Consider the following 13,780-nt stretch of genomic DNA (forward strand, 5'->3'; position numbering starts at 1 on the left):
CTGTGTTATACTGACACCCTCTAACAATCCTTCCTTACCTATGTCTTGTAGATCACTCTGATGAAAACAACCATCTGATCTCAGAGGATAAGGAGGGCACAAGTGAGGACGATGAGAACTTTATCTTCCGAATATTTGCATCATCATCTTCTGAGAGGCTTTCTAAAGTAAGTATGTGATCGATAAATCCAAAATATGTACAAAAAAGGATCTATAAAATTAAAAAGTATATATATTTAATAACTTATTGTTATCCACATTTAGCACTCTACCACCACTAACGGGATGGTGAACAACGAGGATCCCAAGGCCCCTCCAGAGTGTACACCAGAATCGAACACAAACATCTCAGAAATGTGAGTAGATTATGGGGTCATTACTGGGAGCTCCAGGCTGATATATGTGCACAACATCAAATATAGGACATAAATACCATAATATCAAATGCAGCATCCACCGCCCCATGGTTATGGGTCATTGTGCTTTCAGCTTTCGGAATTGTTGGATATAACAGCCCATAATTGTGGCCGGTCATGCACTTTTAGTGCTGCCCTCACTGTAGGAGAGATGTAGTATGAAATGCCGGCCATTCTTGGTAGTTGTTTTCCTCTCAGCTATCTATAAAAGGTAGTCTTGAGCAGAAGACCTTCCCCACTATGACAGTCATATGTCCTACTAGTCCTTATAGTCGGTGTTCTTCTAGTGAGACAACCCCTTTTATATGGAGTTTACTTGAGATTTACATGTTTTTCTTCTTCAAACAGGCAGAAAGTATCTGTTCCTGTATGTAATACAGACGATGCTGTTACCATCTTGCCACCCTCGTCCCCATTGCCAGGTATGTACATGTCTACAGCACCAGCAATGTGAATGTTGACTTCAAGGCTCAAATATTCCCACATGGTTTTATACAATACTATAGGTCTCTTATGTTATCCATATCATGACAAAGCAGATCCTATAAGAAGATATTGTTATTGATTTTTTTTTTAAATTTTTCATCAGAATTTCCATCTCATGAAGAAAGAAAATCGGCAATAAATCTGAGTATGGAGCAACAAAACTCAGAAAATGGAAAAAATGGGAAAAAGAGACGAGGTAAGTGTGAGAATCAACTCCATGTTGTGTGATGTCAGTGAGAATAATTCATGTGGAGTAGATGTCATCTGTCAGTGATGGGATTGTCACATGTATGATTGCTGACAATGACCCCTGACCTCTGTATGATAATATTCCTCTGCCGTCCGGCCACAGTGACTGCACAGCATTATCATGTAATATGGAGTCCCATCACTTACATTATATTTATTTCTCTTCTCATAGGTTCCATCTTCCGCCGGATCTTATCATCCTGCCGGCGTGGATTATCCAGGGCTGCTCGCGCATTTGCATGCTGTCACTGTTGCCCTAAAACCATCTAAAAGACGGGACACCTAAGCATCCAGCGCCCTGAAGTCCAGCAGATCCATCATCACTGCTGGAGCTGTATAGAAGGACCTTCACCATCTACCTGTGGCCTTCTGACTGGTCAACCTGGACAAGTTTCAGTAACGCCTCTGTCATCGGGCTCCGCGGTATTCATACTGCTCGTCTAACTTGTCATTTACTGATCACCTGGTATCTGACCTCGGCTATCTTCCTGACTTTGATTTAGTCTTTTGATAATGTTCACGATTTTATTCATCCCATTATTAATTAAAAAAAAGTAAAATCTGTTACTGTTGCTCTGATTCCTTTTTGTCTTGAATTCACAAATACTTGTAACTCACTAATTGCTCTTCTTCTCACTAAATGTATTTCTCATTATCCTTAATGCAGCAGTCAGTCTCATATTTCTGTCCAGCAGTTACACTGGTGCCTCCACCCTGTACCAGTCATTACACTCATCCACAAACCTCTGCACCCTGCTGCACAGTCCTGCATCTCTACCATATCTACACTCCAATGAGCTAAGATTAACATCCTCCATAATCAGGACCTCCCACTCTCATGTCCAAGACATTTTCTCTGCTGCACCAGCTCTCAGGAGTGCACTACTGCAGGCAATCATGTTCATTCCCACTATCAGAGATTTTAAGTGTGCAGTAGAAACAGATTATTTGTGGCAGGACTATCAAATCACCTCACTATTCTAAGTTTTTCCTACAGCACTCAGTAGCAATTAATATTTGTACATATACAGATAATGGTTGGTGACTGGTTCATGCAGCCTTAATTCCACAAAGATAGAAATAAAAGGTCAACATGTTTCATACATCCAAACCATCCTTAATCATGGCAGAAAAACATAATTTTAAGTTCCCACTATGAATATTTGGTGAGATATCACAGCTGTGTATTTTCACAGCACAAAGAACGCATCTTACAGATCAGCAAATCACAGTGTGCTGACGCTTAATGTTGTAGTTTTGAACAACACCATTCATTTTATCATATAATGTGTTGAAAAATGAGAAAAAATGCCAGGTTTGGGCTCCTTCATTTTACAGTGTGTATTGTGTTGTAAAAACAAACTGGCAAAATGATTCAGAGTCAGTAGTACGATTACTGTGATACCAAACTTATAAGGTTTATATATATATATATATATATATATATATATATATATATATATATATATATATATACAGTGTTTAGCATAAATCAGTACACCCAAATAGATTTGTCAGCAAACCTGTAGTTTCCTTTCAGAATCATCATTTTATATGGGATACCATACTACAAAATACTCTCGCAAATTTGAGCCATTGAATGCAAACAAGATTTGGTATTTTGCAGACCCCAAAAAAGTAATTTTCTTAACAAACTCATTCAAGATCATGTTTCAAAAATGAGAACATCCCAGTAACAGTCTTAAGAGAAAAGCTAAGTTTAGACAACAAAATTCGAATTAACAAGAACTGAACCACAGGTAAGTGTAATTATTCATTAAACAGATGTCCAGCAGACAGGTGTCTGTAAAAGGAAGTTACTTAATAAAGAAAACTCCTTCCCATTTCATGCTATCAGCAATGGCACCACATAGAAGGGAAATGTCACAAAACCTGAGAAAGAAAATAATTTCTTTGCAATAAATGTGAAGTCTACAAGAAGATCAGCAAAACTTTACTTATCAGTCAGAATACTGTAGCAAAAGTGATGCAAAACTATAACAAAGATGGAACTGCAACCATCTTACAGAGACGTCCAGGCCGACTATGGAAGTTAACACCTAAACAAAAGCGTCCTCTGATGAGAAGGGTAAGTGGCACCACATAGAAGAGAAATGTCACAAGACATTTCTGAGAAAGAAAATAATTTCTTTACAAAAAATGTGAAGTCTACAAGAAGATCAGCAAAGCTTTTCTTATCAGTCAGATGGAAGCTAACATCTAAACAAAAGCATCTTCTGATGAGAAGAAAATCGACAGGCAAATTCATTGCTATTAGCTGAAGAAGTAGAAAGCCAAACTAGGGTGAGTGTTTTCCATAACACGACACGGTGTACACTGCAAATGAATGGCATTCATGAGTGTCCTCCACAAAGGAAGCCTCTCTCCCTTAAAGCCCATGAACAATAAAAGTCCGTCTACAATTTGCCAGGGTCCATGCTTAAAACTATGAGGACTACCGGGACTGTATACTGTGTATGTGCATCTTATGTGTATGTCTGTATTTTATGTTTGTGTGCACTATGTATATGCATACGTTAAAATGTGTATAGAGTATTAGCATGTGCAAATTTTATATGTGTGCCTAATATAAATATACATGGAAATGTATATGTAGGTGGTGCCTGATGGAGGGTGGGGGGCCCAGATCAGAAGTCCTGATTAAGGGCCCTTCACTGTCATTGTCTGCCCCTTATATAAACAGTAAAATCTCCTTTAATAACTGGACTTCCATTGGGGTGGACTTCTCATAGATGGCCAGTAGGCATACTATATTATGAATCTGGGCATCTCTCACAGAAAATCTGATCTGGATATGAGGGTGGTCTTCTATAAGCGGTGATGTTTTGGAGAGATTTAGGGAAAAGTCCCAATGCTTATCCATCGATCTGGTAATTTGAGTAAAATATTTGTGTTGATAACTGATCACAAAGTCACAAAATATGTAAGATTTGGCATAACCTGGTTCATTTTTCAAAAAGTTATGCTCAATTTTTTTAGCACCAAGTTTTGTTGCTTTTTTGTAGACTTACACTAACTTAGTATATTGTGTGAGAATTAAATGAATTATGAATTAGTTGGCGCATTTTACCACACTCTGGGGGTCCCTGACAGTCCTTCTTTACCGGCCCTGTAGTGATGCCAATGTAAACTTCCAAGTGACCGCGCAGTCAATCACTGTCACGAATGCAGGACAACCTATGATTAGCTAATTTTTGGGAAATCCTTATAACAAAAGGGGATTGAAAATATTTACAATTATTTTAAAAGCATTAAAAAAAAACAGACCCAATACTTATAATTAGTTTGTTGAAAGTAGTCTAATTAAAGGGAGCTGAAAGGATTAGAGATTATGAACCCGATTCACCAGTGTTTTTGCCAGAAAACTGGCATAAAGCTCTTGAAAAGTTGCAAAGTTTTGTGACTTTTCCCATTTTCACATAATTTTAACTTCTTTAACCCCTTAAGCCCCGCGGGTGGTTTGCACGTTAATGACCGGGCCAATTTTTACAATTCTGACCACTGTCACTTTATGAGGTAATTACTCTGGAACGCTTCAACGGATCCCCCTGATTCTGAGATTGTTTTTTCGTGACATATTGTACTTCATGATTGTGGAAAAATTTCTTCGATATCACTTGCGTTTATTTGTGAAAAAAACGGAAATTTGGCGAAAATTTAGAAAATTTTGCAATTTTCAAAATTTGAATTTTTAAGCCCTGAAATCAGAGCGATATGTCACACAAAAGAGTTAATAAATAACATTTCCCACATGTCTACTTTACATGGTATCCGCTAACAATTTGAGCCGATTTTCCATTCAATTTGTTAGCGGATACCATGTTGCATTTAGAGAGTCCCTGCGTGCCCAAACATTGGAGCTCCCCCACAAGTGACCCCATTTTGGAAACTAGACCCCCCAAGGCACCTATCTAGATTCATAGTGAGCACTTGGAACCCCAGGTGCTTCACAAATTGATTCATAAAAATGAAAAAGTGTTTTTTTTTTTCACTTTTTCATTTTTACGAATCAATTTGTGAAGCACCTGGGGATTCCAAGTGCTCACTATGCATCTAGATAGGTGCCTTCGTGGGTCTAGTTTCCAAAATGGGGTCACTTGTGGGGGAGCTCCAATGTTTGGGCACACAGGGGCTCTCCAAACGCAACATGGCGTCCGCTAACAATTTGAGCCGATTTTCCATTCAATTTGTTAGCGGACACCATGTCGCGTTTGGAGAGCCCGTGATGTGCCTAAACAGTGGAGCTCCCCCACAAGTGTCCCCATTTTGGAAACTATACCCCTCAAGGATTTTATTAAGGTGTATAGTGAACATTTTGAACCCAGAGGTACGGCACAGAATTTGTTTACATTAGGTCATCATATTGAATAAGTTGTCATTATTCTTGAGCGCAAGTGCTCGCTACTTGAGTTTGCATCGGGTACTCAGGTATGCACCATGTACAGCGTGTGCTCGAGTGACATGCTCGAGTCCCTGCTCCGCATGTTTCACGGTTATTAGACACCCCAAAAAAAACATGTGGGGATCGCTCGTGCATGGCAGGCAATCCCCGTAAAGTTTTTTGGCCGCGAAGCATATGGGGCAGAGACTCGAGCATGTCACTCAAATATCCACGATACTCAATGCATACCAGAGCACCCGATGCAAACTCAAGTAGCGAGCACTTGCTCTCAACACTAGTCGCCATATCGTCATCTTTTTTTCTTACTTTTGAAAAAAATCCCAACCCCAGCCCTAACCCTAGCACAACCCTAGCCCCAGCACAACCCTAGCCCCAGCACAACCCTAGCCCCAGCACAACCCTAGCCCCAAACCCAGCCCTAACCCTAGCCCAATCCTAACCCAAGAGTTTATTTTTGACGCCGTTCCTTGTGCGGTATAAGTGATTAGACGACTTTATTCTTCAGGTCGGTGTGATTACAGCAATGCCAGAATCAAATGGGGTTTTTATGACTGACAGCTGTCACACACTAAAAGACGCATTTTTTGTAAAATCTAGTTTTTGCATCGCCATATTTTGAGAGCTATAATTTTTCCAGATTTTGGCAGACAGTCATGTGACGGCTCGTTTTTTGTGGGATGACTTGACGTTGTTATTGGTGCCATTTTCAGGCACGTGACATTTTTTGATCGCTTTCTATTCCGATTTTTGGGAGGCAGAATAAACAAAAACCAACAATTCAGGAATTGTTTTTTTTTTTTTTTTTTTTTTTATTCTGTTCCGCGTGTGGTAAAATTGATAAGGTAGCTTTATTCTTCGGGTCAGTACGTTTACAGCGGTACCACATTTGTATCATTTTTCTATGTTTTGGCGCTTATACACAATAAAAGCTATTTTATAGAAAAAAATATTTTTTAGTATCGCTTTATTCTGAGAGCTATAACTTTTATTTTTCGGCTGATGGAGCTGTATGGCGGCTTGTTTTTTGCGGGACGAGATGACGTTTTCAGCAGTATCATTTTTATTTATATGCGTCTTTTTGATCGCGTGTTATTCCACTTTTTGTTTGGCGGTATGGTGATAAAGCATTGCTTTTTGCTTCGTTTTTTTTTTTTTTTTTTTACCGTGTTCACTGAAGGGGTTAACTAGTGGGACAGTTTTATAGGTCAGGTTTTTCCGGACGCGGCGATACCAAATATTTTTTTTATAATAATATTTATTGATGGGTACATTATATTTTTATTTTTGGTGTATTATTTTTTTTATTTTTTTATAATATTTTTGCACATTTTTTTTTTTTTTTTCCACTTTCACACAGTTTATACACTTTATTACTTTGTCCCACTCTGGGACTTTCACTTTTTTTTTTTCTGATCGCCTGCATGGCACAGGAATGGAGCACCATCCCTATGCCATGAAGGCTGTCAGAAATGCACAGTGTGAAGATTGCTTGGAGATGCACTGCGCATGTCCAAGCAATCTTCCTGCTCTCTGGTGACCCGGATGTTGTCATGACGACATCGGGTCGTCATGGCAACACCCGGGAAGCCTTTGCAGACTGCGCTGGAAGCCGGAAGAGGAGGTGAGTATCGCCGATCACCTCCCCTTGCCCCCGCAATGCCGCGATCGACTTCGATCGCAGCATCGCGGGGGTTAATGTGCTGGGAGCGGTGCAGGACCGCTCCCTGCACATAGTACCGGGTGTCAGCTGTGACAATCAGCTGACACCCGGCGGCGATCGCGCCCGCACAGCCTATGTGCGCGCGCGATCGCGATGACGTACTAATACGAGTCTGGCTCTTAAGTCCCAGGGCACAGACGCGTATTAGTACGTCAGATGTTATTAAGGGGTTAAAGCCCAAGACGTACTGATACGTATCTGCGCCCTGGGACTTAAGAGCCTGATATGTATTAGTACATCTTTGCGATCGCGCCCGCACACAGGCTGTGCGGGCGTGATCGCCGCCGGGTGTCAACTGATTGTCACAGCTGACACCCGGTGCTATGTGCTGGGAGAGGTCCCGCACATTAACCCCCGCAATGCTGCGATCGAAGTCGTTCGCAGCATTGCGGGGGCAAGGGGAGGTGATCGGGATAGTCACCTCTCCTGCCGGTTTCCAGCAATGTGTGCCGCGGCTTCCCGGATGTTGCCATGATGACCCGATTCACTGAGGGGTGCAGTTTTAAAAATGGTGTCACTTTTGGGTATTTTCAGTCATAAAGACCCCTCAAAGTGACTTCAAATGTGATGCGGTCCCTAATAAAATGGTTTTGTAAATTTTGTTGGAAAAATGAGAAATCGCTGGTCAATTTTAACCCTTATAGCTCCCTAATAAAAATAAATTTGGGTTCCAAAATTGTGCTGATGTAAAGTAGACATATGGGAAATGTTATTTATTAACTTTTTTTGTGTGACATATCTCTCCGATTTAAGGGCATAAAAATTCAAATTTTGAAAATTGCAAAATTTTCAACATTTTCGCCAAATATCTGTTTTTTCACAAATAAACACAAGTGATATCGAAGAATTTCTACCACAATCATAAAGTACAATATGTCATGAAAAAATATTCTCAGAACCAGGGGGATCCGTTGAAGCGTTCCAGAGTAATTACCTCATAAAGTGACAGTGGTCAGAATTGTAAAAATTGGCCTTCTCATTAACGTGCAAACCACTTTGGGTTGTAAAGGGGTTAAGGACTCTACCTGCATATACAGTCATGGCGGAAAGTGTTGGCACCCTTGAAATTGTTTCAGAAAATTACACATGTTTTATTACACGCATGTTTATTTCCTTTGTGTTTATTGGAACAACACAAAAAAACTGAGAAAAAAAAGGCAAATTGGACATAATTTCACACAAAACTCCAAAAATGGGCCGGAATACATATATATATTTTTGATGGGACAACACTGAAGATGCGACACTTTGATACAATGTACAGTAGTCAGTATACAGCTTGTTTAACTGTAAATTTGGTGTGCCTGCAAAATAACTCAACACACAGCCATTAATGTCTAAACCGCTGGCAACAAAAGTGAGTACACCCCTAAGTGTGTTCTCAGCTGATGTTATTTGTTGGTTTTTCTTTGCATCCCGAACAATTTTCTTGGCAGTTGTGGCTGAAATTTTTGTTGGTCTACCTGACTGTGGTTTGGTTTTTACAGAGCATCTGATTTTCCATTTGTTAATCACAGTTTGAACACTGCAGACTGGCATTATCAATTCCTGGGATATCTTTTTGTATCCCTTTCCTGTGTTATACTCTTTTTGCCTCCCTTTCCTGTGTTATACAGTTCAACTACCTTTTCCCGTAGATCCGTTGATAATTCTTTTGCTTTCCCCATCTCAAAATCCAGAAAAGTCAGTGGCTGGATCCCAGAAACTCACTCAGCTTTATGCACACACACTGATTACAAGCAAACAGGTCATACGTGAGGATGTTACCTTTAGTAGCCATTCAAACCCATTTGTGTCAAATTCTGTGCATGTTATCAGGCCAAAATCACCAGGGTATGTGAACTTTTTGATCAGGATTATTTGGATGTTTTTGGTTGTCATTAGTGATGAGCGAGCACTAAAATGCTCGAGTACTCGTTGCTCGGGTCGAGCAAATTGAAATACTCGGGTGCTCAACCCGAGCAATGAGCCCAATATAAGTCTAGGGGAAACTTGAGCATTTTTCAGGTGGCTCCCCACGGCGGTCTGCAGAGGGCCTAAAAATTACCCAAATCGATGGGAACTGTGCTCAAATGACATGGGAACAACATGGGGAAGACCCCTGGAAGCATCTCTGACTCCCAGAACACTGCTGTCAACAACGTCGTCAGAGTATTACGCCACTTTTACGGCGTAAGGAACATCCTTTCCAGGGTGATGACTTGTATATAAGGCAAAATAAATAAACAAAAACAAAAATACTCCTACACACGTAGCATTTTTGACACGTTTTTGCACTTTTGCATTGCTTTCAACCAAGACAAATGCATTCACCAGGAAATGTCATTTTAACATTTTACAACCTTATCTGGCCATGTGGTGTGTGACACATCATCAGACACATGCATACAGTGCTGAAAAGACATGGGAGCAGCAAGGGGAAGACCTCTGGAAACATCTGACTCCCAGGTCACTGCCTAAATGTGTGCCCATCATAAGTGATCCTTGGCACATGCGAAGATGCCTCCCGCCATGCACCTGTCGTTGCAGACTTGAAACAATCACCGTCCACGTCCTTGTCCCACTGCAGTGTTCAGTTGTCCCTACCCCATTCCTTGGAATGCAAGCACAAGAATGCCGGCAGCCACCCACCCACAGGCTGCAATACTATACTGCCAAATTTCTGACAGCTGCTTGCACTTGAAATGTGGCCTTTTAGGCTCGTGGAGGCGGAAGCTTTTCATAACCTCATGCCGGCGGCGGCCGGGTGTCCACACTCGGTCCCCAGCCGCCACTATATTTCCCGGTATCGCCTCCGCCTTCCACAATCACGGGTCCCATAACATTACCCGTGCCCGCCCCAGTGCACTTACTGGGAAGGACCGCCTAACCACAAACACGTGGACAGGTGAATGTGGCCAGGGACGGTACGGAGCCAGTCCACAACTTTTTTTGCTAAGAGTTGTATTTAGCTCGGTGAAAGGACTGGCATAGAGGGAAACCGTATCTACCCTGCGTGTCATTTCTCCCAGAAAATCCTGTAAATGAGCTTGTTGCAGAAGCAATGGCAGCCCATCCAACATCAACTTGCACTTGTCAATGGTGCTTTGACACACACACATCTTTCTTTGCGCATTTAATTTCTTGAATACAGAGTTGGAAAATGGCCTGATCCGTAATGCGTTTTGAGAAATAACATGCATAAGCATGGCCGATCCGCATTAAAAAAGCAGCCATAGAGTGTCCGGGAACCTTCCCCCACACTTTTCTTAGCCAGGGCTGCTTTTCGGCAGGGTTGGACGGGCCCACCAGAGAACCGGAGACTCCTCCGGCGGGCCCTGGCTTCTCCTTCAGGAGAGTTCATAGTGCCGAGGTGAGGCCATGATGATGATAGAGGCCATCATCTGCTTAGTTTTCTTTTACTTGGAATGCAATTGCAAGTATGCAGCCAGCCACCCACACACCCACAGACCGCAACACTAAACTGACAGATTTCTGGGCAGCTCTTTGCACTTGAAATATGGCCTTTTAAGCTTGTGGAGGTGGAAGCTTTTCACAACCTCATGCAGGCGGCGGCCGGGTGTCCATACTCGGTCCCCAGCCGCCAGTAATTTTCCCGGTATCGCCTTCGCCTTCCACAAGCACGGGTCCCACAACAGTACCCATGCCCTACCCAGTGCACTTACTAAGAAGGACTGCCTAACCACAAACACGTGGACAGGTGAATGTGGCCAGGGACGGTACGGAGCCAGTCCACAACTTTTTTTGATAAGAGTTGTATTTAGCTCAGTGAAAGGACTGGCATAGAGGGAAACCGTATCTACCCTGCGTGTCATTTCTCCCAGGAAGTCCTCTAAAGCTGCTTGCACTTGAAATGTGGTCTGAACATTACTGCTGGTACTTTTCTGTGGGAATTTTCTTGCCTCCTACCAGCCTGGAATATTTCCAGCAAACTATGGTACAACACCATGGTATTAGCACTGCCCCCAGTACCAGTAGCGAAGCCATCCTCAATTTCCTTCTCTGGAATTTTATTTGGTAGACTGAGTGGCTGCCCAAATAAATTTTCTCACAAAGGAGCTGATGATAGAGTGGCAGTAGGTTCAAGTTTCTCCAGCTTGTTAGATATTAGAGGGTGAACGGCAGCACATTGGATCAGTGGTTAGCACTGAAGTCTTGCAGCACTGGGATCCTGGGTTCAAATCCCAGCAAGGACAACATCTGCAAGAAATTTGTATGTTCTCCCCATGTTTGCATGTGTTTCCTCCTCAGTAAAAATAGAGTGTCCTGGAATCTTCCCACACACTTTTCTTAGCCAGGACTGCTTCTCAGCAGGGTTGGACAGTCCCACCAGAGAATTCTCTGGTGTGCCTTGGCTTCTACCTCAGGAGAGTTCATGATAGCGCTAACTTTGCAGCTGCTATGGGGCTCTTGAGCGGGTGAGAAAGGTTAGCTCTCAGAAACAAATCCTCTGTTGGGCACAATGTTTTTCAATCTGAAACAGCTTCTTAGTGGGAGTTGTATTTCACCACAGCCATATTCTTTAGCTCTGTGAAAGGACTGGCATAGAGGGAAACCTTATCTACCCCGGTTGTCATTTCTCTGTCACCAGGTTCCGCCCATTGTAACACATGACCATGCCTGGCTGTATGTTCAGCGGTGAGAGCCACAGATCAAGCTGCTGTGTTACAGCTTTCAACAACTATGCAGCGCTGGGCGGTTTGTTAATTAAGCATTAAGCATGTTATCTTCAGCACAGCCTGCTGCTGTTTGGCCAAGGCAGTGCTGCAGTGCTGTCAGCTTGTGACTGATGTGGTCATTTCGGAGATGGAGGAGGAGGTACATGAGCTGAACAATGTGATTACATTGAGGTTAAATTGGTGATGCTGTTTTTTATACTAAAGAAAGATCCTATTGTTATGTTTTTTTATGTTATTTTTTATGAAAAATGCATTCACCGGGAAATGTCACTTTAACATTTTACAACCTCATCTGGCAATGTGGTGTCATCAGACACATCCTGTTTTATTTATGATGGAGGGACTCTGAAAGTCATAAAGCCTATTTTTATAGGGACATCAGACGGCCCTTACTATTCTTAAAAGGCCAGCAGTCGGCCCTAGCTATTGTTAGAGAGCCATCAGAGGGCTATGCTTTGTTGTTCCCATTATTAACAAGTGGGTTTCCTATACTGTTATTGCGCATCCAGTGACTGCAAGGGTTGTCAAAAATTTGGACGCAACCTAATACCCCTTTGAAGAGACATAGAGGAGGGTCTCAGTAAAAAAAATGTTCCCATTATAAAGGAGCGGGTCTTCTATAGTGGTAATGCCCATGCTGTGACTGCAAGGGTGGCCAAAATTTTTGAAAAAAAACACTAACAATTTAAAGACACAAAGAGCATGGCCACAGTAACAAGGTACGACATGTTCCCGTTAGAAAGGAGAGGGTCTGCTATACAGTTATAGGGTATGCAGTGAATCCAACGGCTGACAAATTTTAGGAAAAACCCCACTAAGAATTTAAGGACACACAGAGCAGGGCCACAGTAACAAGGTACGACATGTTCCCATTAGAAAGTAGAGGGTCTGCTATACAGTTATAGGGTATGCAGTGAATCCAACGGCTGACAAATTTTAATGAAAAACCTCAATAAGAATTTAAAGACACACAGAGCAGGGCCACAGTAACAAGGTACGACATGCTCCCATTAGAAAGGACAGGATCTGCTATACAGTTATAGGGTATGCAGTGAGTCCAACGGCTGACCAATTTTAGGAAAAAAACGACTAAGAATTTAAAGACACATAGAGCAGGGTCACAGTAACGACAAATACCCATTAGAAATTCTAGGGTCGGCTATACTGTTATAGGGTATGCAGTGAGTCCAACGGCTGACAGATTTTAGGAAAATCCCCACTAAGAATTTAAAGACACACAGAGCAGGGCCACAGTAACAAGATATGACATGTTCCCATTAGAAAGGAGAGGGTCTGCTATACAGTTATAGGGTATGCAGTGAGTCCAACGGCTGACCAAGTTTAGGAAAAACCCACTAAGAATTTAAAGACACATAGACCAGGCCACAGTAATGACAAATTCCCATTAGAAAGGAGAGAGTCTCCCATAGTGTTGGACTATGCAGTGACTGCAAGGGCTGCCAAAAATTTGGAGGCACTTCAATGGCCCTTGGAAGAGACGTGGAGGAGCGCATCATAAATTTTTTTTACCATTAGAAAGGAGCGGGCCTCCTATACTTGTAATGCCATGCACTAAGTGTATGGGCTGACAAACATTTACTCCTGGGGGGTATACATGAACATACTGTATAAAAAATTTTTTTTTCGGGCATCATAAAAATGTAGCGCCCCGAGGGCTCGGCCGCTACAGGGGTATTGCACCTCTGCCAGAGGTGTGATATTCCACTCCCGGGTAAGGATGGAGTATGGACCAGGGTTCAGTTAGCTGCATACAGCACACTCACCCCATTTCCGAGGGACAGCTCAA

This window comes from Phyllobates terribilis, unplaced genomic scaffold, assembly GCF_046119375.1.
Source record: "Phyllobates terribilis strain yellow unplaced genomic scaffold, ASM4611937v1 Scaffold_445__1_contigs__length_1489776, whole genome shotgun sequence".
In the NCBI taxonomy this organism is placed as follows: domain Eukaryota; kingdom Metazoa; phylum Chordata; class Amphibia; order Anura; family Dendrobatidae; genus Phyllobates; species Phyllobates terribilis.